An 11,283-nucleotide genomic window follows, 5' to 3' on the forward strand; every position below is an offset into this window, starting at 1 on the left:
GCGAGGATGAAGCCTGGCAAGGACAGGAGAACGTGAGTGAGTAGGGGACACTCCCGAGGGATGCGAGTTGGTTCTGATTCTAACTTCCAAGTCATTTGCATCTGATACAGCCATCAATCAGCATCAGAGCTGATGTTTTGAATAAATACAGCCAATCAGCAGTCAGGGATGTGAATGACATGCATAAAAGCAGTCATTGGGGTTTGTGTCTTTGGTGGGTGGAGAGGAAAAACATCCAATTGTAGACCCTGAATTACCCAGAGCTTCAACTCAGGTCAGCCTTAAACCACCCTGGTCTCTCTCTCTCTCTCTCTCTCTCTCTCTCTCTCTCTCTGCTCAATCCAAAATAATCAGACAATAAAAATAACTCAAATTTCTTTGTGGATCTGTGCTGAAAGTTTTTTCTCTCTTGGGACTTTTGCTGCTTTCATCATCTCCACCCACCAGCACAATCTGTACCACCAAAACATCCAGCATGAGACATTCCAGTAAGTTCATAAACTTTCGCTGTCATATAATCATAAAAATGTACCAGCTGTACCATTTCACACTTCACTTTACTGTATAAATAGCTGTACTTTGTGTTTAACAGTGCTAGCATAATGCAAACCTCCATTAGCAGCTATATTAAATTTCCAGGAGTTACTATTTTAGAGATACAGGTTGTTTCGGACAATTTGTCTTATTTACAACATCTAGTCATTCTGCCGCTCTGTGTACAGTCCATTTCCATTAAATCAGACTCATTTTCAAGCATTTCTTGGTGTAAATAAGTTACACATCCTCTACAGAAACACACTTCTCCACAATTAAATACATGCCATTTATTTACTGAACCAAACATATTGGGAAAAACATGAAAATGACGTGTAAAAGTTATGGTGCATTTTACGTTTCATTTAAATAAACTTAAATAGTGCAGCAGTTACATTCTGGTACCTCAGGCACCATTTAAAGTGGAACGGAAAAATTTGAACAAGGAGCTGTCGAACGAGAAGCTGACTTCAGCCTCGTCAAGAGGCAATTTATAAGAAACTGCTTTTGCTGAGAAGTTTCCTGCCAGAGATGCGAGAAAAGCAGCTATAGCTGAGCTAAAGATTAAAGCAGAGCAAGGTAAGTCTGGATTTTCGTTTATATATTTTAGTCTACGCAAGGATATTAGCACAAACAGAGATGTATTTACATCCAAGATGGTAAAACATTACTTAAAAAAAGTGAACAGAAAATGTTGTGGCTCCGAAGGTCCCAGATAGCGAGTATATATCGGTCTGCTGGCCTGATATGGTCAACACCCCACTGAGTGTTTGCCACTGCTGGTCCACCTTAAGACCACCCAGATTACTGTCCTGCATACAAGATCTACCCATTGTTTAATCTCCTCAAACAGATTTTAAATGCGCAGAAACTTTTATTTTATAAAACAAACAAATATTACAAACAACCGAGAAAAAGAAAAATGACTAGGCCTAATATAAAATGATTTTATAGAGAATGTTGTCGCTGACACTGTGCTAGATTAAAATTATTTACTAAAACTAATTTACAATGTATAACAAAAAAGGAAAGAAAAATAAGTAAACTGGACTGCGAGTGGAAAATGAGCAATGATAAGTGGAATTTTGTCTAATACTATGCTTAACCACCGGTGGGCCACTCAGAAAACACTGAGCAAAATGCCAGTGGACCGCCAGCTTTGCCAGCAGGCCAACAGTCGTCCACTATCCTCTTGCCATCAGGGGTGGATTTTGTTGAAAGGACAAAATGGCTCTTCTTAACATTTGGGTTGCCGACCCCTGGGCTAGAAAAACTGAACTGGGTGGCAAAAGTTTTGCATAAGTTTATACTTAGGTTTGTGCATAAAATCTTTTTTTACATCCTTACTTACACTATTTAGTTTCAAACTGTCCTTTTACTAAATATGACTGGACCACAATTCAGTCATTTCCTAGTTAATAACAGCTAACTAACACATACGCCACTTTAAAAGAGCAAAAGTAAGATGACACAACCTGATTGTCCACACAGTCCCCCCCTCCCTCTTCACTCCTCCACCTGTTTACTTACCAGTCTAGAAGAAACGGTGCAAGTTCAGCAGCAAAATTGATCCCTTTACCTGCCGAGCGCTCCAGTGGTGGAGAGCAGGGCCAGTGCTAACATTATTTATGTCACTAGTGGTCAGCTACTTCTTCATCCTCTCATGTTGGACTGATGGCAGACTGGATACTACAGTGACTCACTGTCACCTCTTGAGGTACAAAGCGGTATTACAAGAGAAGACGGGCCGGGCCTAGCTGGTTCATAGTACATAGAGGTCTTCGAAATAACATCAAAACTTATTTCTTCACATTCTGTTTATGATTTTGGTTTATTTTGGAATGTTTTAAATTAAAAATCTTACAAATTGCTCACTTATCATGGCGATAACATGTTCAGAACCAATTCCTCATGACTACCAAATATGTTTTAAACTGTGGTTTCTGGCTAATAGATACAACATCGGCTTCAGTTTAGAGTTTCTGTGGGTATTTAGATTCATGTTTGGAGTTTAAACCAGGGTGCTGATTAGTGCTGTAAGTAAAATCACAGCATGTTTTTAGCTTAGTTAACGAAAAAGTGAAGTTTTTGGTCTTCTTTGTTCTTACTATGTGGTTTCCGTTGGTTTCTCAACACTTACACCTGCTGAGGGTGTAAATACAGGGTGATTCAAAAAGATTCATCCAATTTCAAAATGATTTATTTCACATGTAAATCATTACAGAACAATGCAGTAAACTCTAAATGGTTTAAATGAGCATAAAGTTTATTATGTAATTGTACAAGTGCTCAGTATGAACCTCCTCCAGCTGTACGGACAACATCAACGCCATAGTCAAACTCATCCCATACTGGATTGAGCATGTCGGGTGTCGCTGCACTCACGGCTCTTTCAGTGCAATTTCGGAGATCATCCAGTGTTGTGGAACCAACATCAAATGCTCTGAGCTGTTGGAGCTTCACTGCCCACGAAAATCACGCTGCACAGTTATGACGGATTCACTTATATTGAAGTGGAGAATGCAGAACGCTTTCTGCTCAGGGGTCGCATCTCCTCTCAGACTGAAGGGAGCCATCTGATCCCCTCTTTCAATTGGATTGTGATTGGTTCCTAGGCACCTCACGGTGGGAAAAATATGGCGCTTTGAAATCGGATGAATCTTTTTGAATCTCTCTGTATTTAAAACTAGTTTGTGGTGCAACTCGTTTCGATTCAGTAATGTGGAAACCTGAACTTAGTAAACACATATTACAACTAGCATATGTGTGAACTTACGTATGGCTGGGGCAGCCAACCCCTAGACCCGATTTATAAAACACAAGGCCTGTGGGCCAAATAGGACTGTGTCACAGGCCTGACTCGGCCCATGGGCCTTGTGTTTGACACATGGGAAATTCACTGTTGTATTCTTATTAGCCCCTTTCACCCTGAGATACACTACAGTCCCCAGCATGCACTGCAACATAGTGTGAGTTCTGACCCCCTTTCCCCAATAACAATCCCCGGGCCAGCAGTTACACAAAAAGATGGTGTCTCGTTCAAGCAAATTAAAAAGACAATTGATTTTAATTTAGAATTATTTTTAAATAAGTATTCAGTTGTAGTTTTGACATATTTTGAATAAACAATGGCCCGTTTGTGTCATGGCAAAATGTTGATTAAAAATGAAATAAAAACAAAGCTGGCCCACGGATTTGCTGAGATTTTTTAATATGGCCCCTTTAGTGGTTGAGTTTGACACCGCTGCCTTAGACAGCTTTAGCAATGTAGCCAATGTTACCTAATGAAAATGTAATAGGCCCGTATTTTATGCTAACACAACTCTGAATGATGGTAAAAGCAAAAACAGAGAAGAATCAGTGAAGGTAGAATGGTTAATCAATCGATTAATAGAATAAGAGTTGACAGATCAATTACAGAAATAACTGCTAGTTGAGCCACTAGTTTTGTTCTGAACGCTTACCGATGAATCTCTTCAAGCAGTGTTAGTGCATTTCTACAAGATGCAGCTGGAACGTTCTAGAATACTAAACTACTGCTAACTAACTAGAGCCTACACACTTTTTACACTTTCACTAAACCCTCACTCTCTCTCTCTCTCTCTCTCTTTCCCTTGTGGAAACATCTGTTGTTTATCAGTTTCCTTTATCCACCCCTCTCCTCTCTCTCTTTCTCTTTCTCTCTCTCTCTCTGAGGTGGGTGTGTGGGGGTCCCGTCCGGCCGGGCCTGCTGTCACTCACAGCTCACCTGCTGCGGCGTCCCGGAGACAAGATCCCGTCCCCACGGCAACCACAGCCCGGCCAGCGCCATGACAACCTCATCGCACCGGCCGTAATGTATGCGAGAAGAAGATAGATGAGAGAAGGGCCGTCCCAGTGGAACGCAGGGATAGAGAGAGAGAGAAAGAGCGAGAGAGAGAGAGACAGAATGAGGGAGAAAAAGACAAATGATTTGCCGATAGTTATGAGGTAGAAGAGCAGGTCTTCTACTCGAAGAACACCTGAATCTATTAGCCTGAAGTTCCCCCCGCACTCCGCTTCCTTAAGACTCACAGCTGCCTGCGCTAAGCCCTCTGTTCATTAGCTGCTCAGCTCAGCCGGTGCTGCCCAAAAAAGAAAGAAAAATAAGACTCCAGCCACGGTCATTAAAGATGTAGAGCTTCTGTGCTGGTGGATACAACACTAATGACAGTCCTGCTCCCTTCAGGCATCTGTTTCCATCCACTTGTCAGTCTACTTTTAATTCGTTTACTTACTTTAGCACTGCAGGACAGGCGTGAGCGTTAGCTGTATAAGAAACAATAGTGGAATTGGCAATATTAGCAATGTTAGCCATAATGGCAGCATACACAGTATAACATTACAGAAATGAGATCTCAGAAAAGACAAGGAGATGATTATGACCAATGACAGTCATGGGGAGGTCTCAGAACAAACAAGGACCAATCGCAGCCAGGGGGACGTCTTAGAACAAATGAGGACAAATCACAGTCAGGGGGAGGTCTCAGAACAAACGAGGTTGCGATTAGGACCAATCACAGTCAAGGGGAGGTCGCAGAGCAAACAAGGTGGTGATTAGGACCAATCACAGTCAAGCGGAGGTCTCAGAGCAAACGAGGCAGTGATTAGAACCAATCACAGTCAGGGGGACGTCTCATAACAAACAAGGGCCAATCACAGTCAGGGGGAGATCTCAGAACAAATGAGGTGGCAATCAGGGCCAATCACAGTCAGGAGGAGGTCTCAGAATGAACAAGGTGGTGAATAGAACCAGTCACAATCAAGGGGAGGTCTCAGTACAAACGAGGTGGTCATTAGGACCAATCACAGTCAAGGGGAGGTCTCAGAACAAACAAGGCAGTGATTAGAACCAATCACAATCAGGGGGAGGTCTTAGTACAAACGAGGTGGTGATTGGGACCAATCACAGTCAGAGGAGGTTTCAGAACAAATGAAGTGGCGATTAGGACCAATCACAAGGTGGTGAATAGAACAAGTCACAATCAGGGGGGAGGTCTCAGAACAAACAAGGTGGTGTTTAGGACCAATCACAATCAGGGGGAGGTTTCAATACAAACAAGGTGGTCATTAGGACCAATCACAATCAAGGGGAAGTTTCAGAACAAATGAGGTGGTGATTATGACCACTCACAGTCAGGGGGAGGTCTTCAAAGTTTTAGGATGGAATTATAGGTTTTGTGAAAGTACCACTGTATTATTTTGGTTTGAAATAATGTCTTCGTTGAAGTTTATTGCCGGCTTAACTGCTCAAACTGAGCCGGAGAAAGAAAGAGGGAGGGCCGAGTCTGATGAAGTGGTGGACAGGCGGAGGAAGAGGAGGCTACCGAAAGAAACAGAGATAAAAAAGTAGGAAAGTATGTTGTGAAGCTTGTTTGGAGAGCTCCGTTCTCCGGGAGCTTTGTTCTGCTGCTGTTCTTCCATTTCCTGCTAAAAACGCTCCTTATCGATTCCCATCTCCACTTAATTGATGCTGCCGTGTTGAAATCAGATGAAAACATCCTCTCCCTGTTTCCTCGTGTCCGTCTGAGGGAGAAAAGAAAACAGAAAAGAGTGAAGCTCTCTTAAGTGTTCCTGTTTGGCTGTATTGATTTTTCTGCACCGGTGCTGAAAGGCCGGGGACGGTGCCGGAGTGGCCGTTTGGTGACCAGCGTCCATCAGAGGACCTGATGGAGAACAGTCTCCATTCTGCAGCTTTCACTTTCAGGCAACGACACAAACAATCAATCCACTTCCCTTCAACTCTCCACCAGCAGAGACATGCAGAGAGACAACAGTGGTCCTCCTGAGAAAACACTGGAAACTATCAGCGGCGTTCGCAGTATTAGTTATATTTACAGCATTAACAGTATTAAACTGAATCTCAGCTGTATTAGCAGTAGGTTATTAGGTGTATTAGCAGTGTCAATGATGTTTGTACAGTACAAACTAATTTTAAAAACAGTCCGTTCTGTTCGACCTGTATTACACTGAAAACACATCATCTGACGTTTTATTTTATGAACTGTATTGTTTTTTGTAAATGTGTGCTCATTCCAAATTTGAGGCCTGTAACGTTCTGATAAAGTTGTTACAGTAGCATGTTTACACGGTGTTACATCAGCTTTCCTTTACAGCACTAAATCATCATTCGGGGACTGAAGACACAAACTGATCCAGTTTTATTTTGGTTATATTAAGTCTTGAGCTGTGCAGTCATGCAGGGTCTTTGTGTCATATTGTGCACTTTGTAAAGTGCCACACGTTTTCAGTGGGAGGCAGGTCAGTCTAGCACCCACACATTCTACGCAGCCACGGTACAGTAATACGTGCAGAACGTTTCTTGGTGTTGTCATGTTGACAGAAACATGGACGTTCCTGAAAAAGACGCTGTCTAAAAGGCAGCATATGTGACTCGAAAACATACACCCCCCCATACACACACACCATGACAGATGCTGGATTTTGAACTTTACACTGGTAACAATCTGGATGGTCCTTTTCTTTATTATTACAATCTGGATGGTCCTTTTCTTTATTATTACAATCTGGATGGTCCTTTTCTAGATTATTTCCATGAACAATCTGAAAGGGGGACCACAATACACCTTTCCACTGAGCATCAGTCCATTTCAGATGAGCTTGAGCCCAGAGAAGTTGGCGGCGTTTCTGAGCATTGCTATGTGACTTCCAATGTACATAGTTCAGACTTAACCTGCCTTTGTGGATGCAGCGATGGACGGTGTTTATTGACAACAGAGTGTCAAAGTATTCCAGAACTGGTGATATCATCACAGAAACATGCCAGTTTTTAATGCAGTGCCGCCAGGTCGAAGGTCATTCATTTGTGGTTTTTGGCTTTGCCTTTTACATATAGAGATTTCTCTGGATTCTCTGAATCCGTTGATGATATTATGGGCTGTAGAGGGTGCAATAGCTAAAATCCTGGCAATTACTTGTGGAGGAACATTATTATTGTACCATTGAATGTTTTGCCAATGCATTTTTGGTAAAGTGGCCTCAACCCATCCTCGCTTATAAAGTACTCGGCCTTGTCTGGAGGCTCTTTTTATATCCAAGCATGGCTGCATCACTTGTTTAAGATGTCTGAACATTTCACAATGCTCTTAGTTTTAAATTCCAACTTTTTTGGAATGTATTACATTAATTCCTGAATTAAATACTGTATATTTACAAAAAACAATGATTTTGAGAAAGTAAAGCATTATTATAAGCATTATTATATTATATTTCATATTTTGTCTTTGTACTGTTTTTGTTCACTGCTTTCAGGTTTCAATTCACATTCATTACTGTCACAACCTTTTTTAGAATTGGGCTTGTATTTTTAGCAATATTAACTCTGGAAAATAAATATCGGCTGTATTAGTGGTGGGTTGTGATCATAATTAGCATTATTAGTAAAAAAGTGAAACCGTGACTATACGAGTCAAAAAGATTCATAAACACATTAATAAATAAATCTCTTAACTTTGGCTAATGCTAACAATAAAATCCACCATTTTAGAGGTGCCTTGAACCTTGAACACCTCCATGTGGAAAAGTTTGTGCACCCCTGGTCAAATTCTTTGTGTCTGTTGAATTTCTAAGTGTAAATAAGTAAGACATCCTCTACAGAGACAAACTTGCACATTTTAATACACAGTTCCTGTTTATTTACCGAAATGAATGTACTGAGGGGACAATAAATGGCAAATTAATAGCAAATAATAGCAAATACATAAAATTGTGCATTAAAATCAGCCATATTTAACTGTGCTGAAATATTTCAGTGTAGAAAATGTGTTAACTTAGAAAATCAGCTAAAAATCAACATGAACTCTGCATTTTTAGTCTTCACTAACCTTGAACACCATGATGTGCAAAAGTTTGTGTGCCCCTGGTCAAATTCCATATATTTGTTGAATTTCTAATTGTAAATAAGTAACACATCCTCTACAGAGAACACACGTGCACATTTTAATACACAGTTACTGTTTACTTACTGAATTTAACATATTGGGGGGAAAATAAATAGCAAATGTGTGTATATATATATATATATATATATATATGAAGGAATGTAAGGTTGAATATTGTTAGTTTGCTGTCTGAGTGTTATGAAGCAGTCAGTTTTGACTGATTTTCCAAGTGAGTTACCAACAGTAAACGATGTTTCACTGTGAACGTTCTCTGTATCTCTCACTGTGTCCTCGGAGTGAAGGACAGTAATGTATACAGAGGTCAGATAAACTCCCACAGAGCCATGGTCAGTCGGAACCTGCACCTGTGGGCAGACTGAAAACAGCTTTACAGCACAGAGGTGTCAAAGGTCACTTCTGTCTGACAGAGAAAATCATATCACAGCTCAGAAAACTCAGAAGTTTAACCCTCTATAGTCCTGCACAGAGTTTACGCTCTGAAACGCCTCCTCTTACAAACTATTTTTGACCAGAACAAACACAAACAGACAGAACAGCTCGTTCGGCTCTGATGTTCACGCTTCCTCAGCTTCTCCTCGGTGTGTAGATACAGGATAACAGGGCAGATCTGTCAGCAATATTTGGAGACAGGTCACTCAAAAAAAGAGCCCTACCAACTTTCCCAAGATTCTCTGCAAAAACACAGCTAATTACTGTCAAATCCACCTGTTTCTTTACCGTAATCTGCTGTAAAGTTTACATCAGTTCTTTACAATGCAGCTACTCTGATAACAGAATTAATATGTGTTATTACATTATATTATTTAGAAATATCTGGGTCGATTTCCACCGTGATAAAGGAATGGCCACTAGGGGGCGCTGCAGAGAGAATTTTTTTAATGCAGTGTTCAAATTAAATTATAAAACGGATAGTTCCTGTCCTAAAATCTGATTGGCTGGGGCGCATTTGAAGCCGTTGTAAAATCCACGATATTTGCACACCTGTGACCACTTCATGGCAACTGAACTCACTGCGCCACAAAACTGTGCTGGTAATGTAATAATCTCTGACTCTCATGCAGCTCACATGGAGCCCTAATGTACTGATGAAGTAAGAACCCGGTTCTGTTTAAACTGAAGGGCTGGCGACTTACGTTCTTAACTAGAACCAGGCTGGTCAGCTAGCTAACAGGCCGAAAGAGCCAACAGCCTAAACAGCTCCATCATTAATATCACAGGCTTGAATTAAAGCACTTACAGTCTGATTAACAGGAAAAACGGCAGTATAAAAGTCTAAAAAATGTTTGGAAGTTTAGAAATTCTAGCTTCTACATACAAACAGTGCATCAGTTATCGAGTGTGGATGAGTCTGAGTCCCAAATGACTGTTTCTTAGCTGTATTTTGCTCTGTTGGGCTGCAGGATCCAGTATTTAAACTCCTACGTAGTGCACTATGTAGGGAGCAGGGAGCCGTTTGAGATTCAGCACCAGTGTGAAAAGAGGGCACCGCTGGCTTGGCGCTAAATAAGACTCACAATGGTAATTTGGAGACCAAAAAGTACTTATAAAGTCAAAGTTTCTGCATTAAACAGTGCTGCGTTATCATATGTTCATTGTTAAATGACAGAAAGTTTAAAGGTTCATGAAATGACCGCAGTGTACAGCGATGGGTGACCAAACATTCTCCTTATCCAGTGATCCATGGTTGTTTGGCAACAATACCATACTCTAAAGAAGCTACATTTCTTGGCTGAATACTTGTTTATGTTAATTATTATAAACAACATTATTTGCTGAAAAATTGTGTGCTTAATCATATTTTATGTTGGCCACCGTTTTATAAAAGCAATTAGCCACTTGAGGCTGTGCATCACAGTGATTTTATCACAGGGAAGGGAGTTTTACTCTGCTCACGCTGTGCCTAACAACACCCTTCCCCGTGGTAAAATTGCAGTAACGCATGGCCTCTAAAGGCTTATTGCTGTATTAAACCCTTATTACAGCTCAGACGGGCTCTAATAATGTGTTAGCACACGTTAGCATTGAGCAGGGCAGGGGAAACGTTGACTCAGTACACAGTGGAGTGCGAGTTTGGCAGTGTTTAAGAAACTGTCATTGACTTCCACTCAGCTCCGCTCAGTGTGGCGCTAGATAAACGTATTCTTTATGTAAACGTATGGAAGCGCACAGCGATATCGGCGCTAATGCAGAAACCCGTTCGGCCTCATAATGATCCTCCTGAACCACTCGTCCTTGGCCGAGAACACTCAGGAACGCAGCTGGACGTCTCCGTCGGAGCGCCGAGAGGTGAGCGAGCGTTGGAGGCGAATGATGAGCTCGACTGGGCTCGGAGAATTGGATCTTTTAATCTTGCAAAGTGGGAGAAGATGTCTTCAGGCAGAACTGATTGAATTTCTGCTCGTTCTTTTCTCTTAGCCTGAGCAGAACCGAGTCAATAGTGGCGTTCATTACACTCAGCCGAGCGGACCACTGTCTACTCTCTCCCCCTCTCTCTCTATCTCGCTCGCTCTCTCTTTCTGTTCGTTTCATCATCTCTCCTTCAGCGGCCCATCGTCACCAACTCCCAATGCGCAGAAATCAAACCGTCCACACGCTAAAGCTGAGACGCTCGCTTTTTAGCCAAAAATCAAATTCCCCCAGAAGAACCCACCGACTCCCCCCAACACACCCCCCCCCACCATCACCCCCCCCACCCCCAAACAATCAGCCGAGACACGTTTATTGTTAGAAGTTCGCTTCTTTAGCTTTAGCTCTGGTGCTACAAGGCCAATGAGGCTAACAGAGGCACCTAGCGTGACTAGCACTGTGC

The sequence above is a fragment of the Colossoma macropomum genome, unplaced genomic scaffold, assembly GCF_904425465.1.
Source record: "Colossoma macropomum unplaced genomic scaffold, Colossoma_macropomum, whole genome shotgun sequence".
In the NCBI taxonomy this organism is placed as follows: Eukaryota; Metazoa; Chordata; class Actinopteri; order Characiformes; family Serrasalmidae; genus Colossoma; species Colossoma macropomum.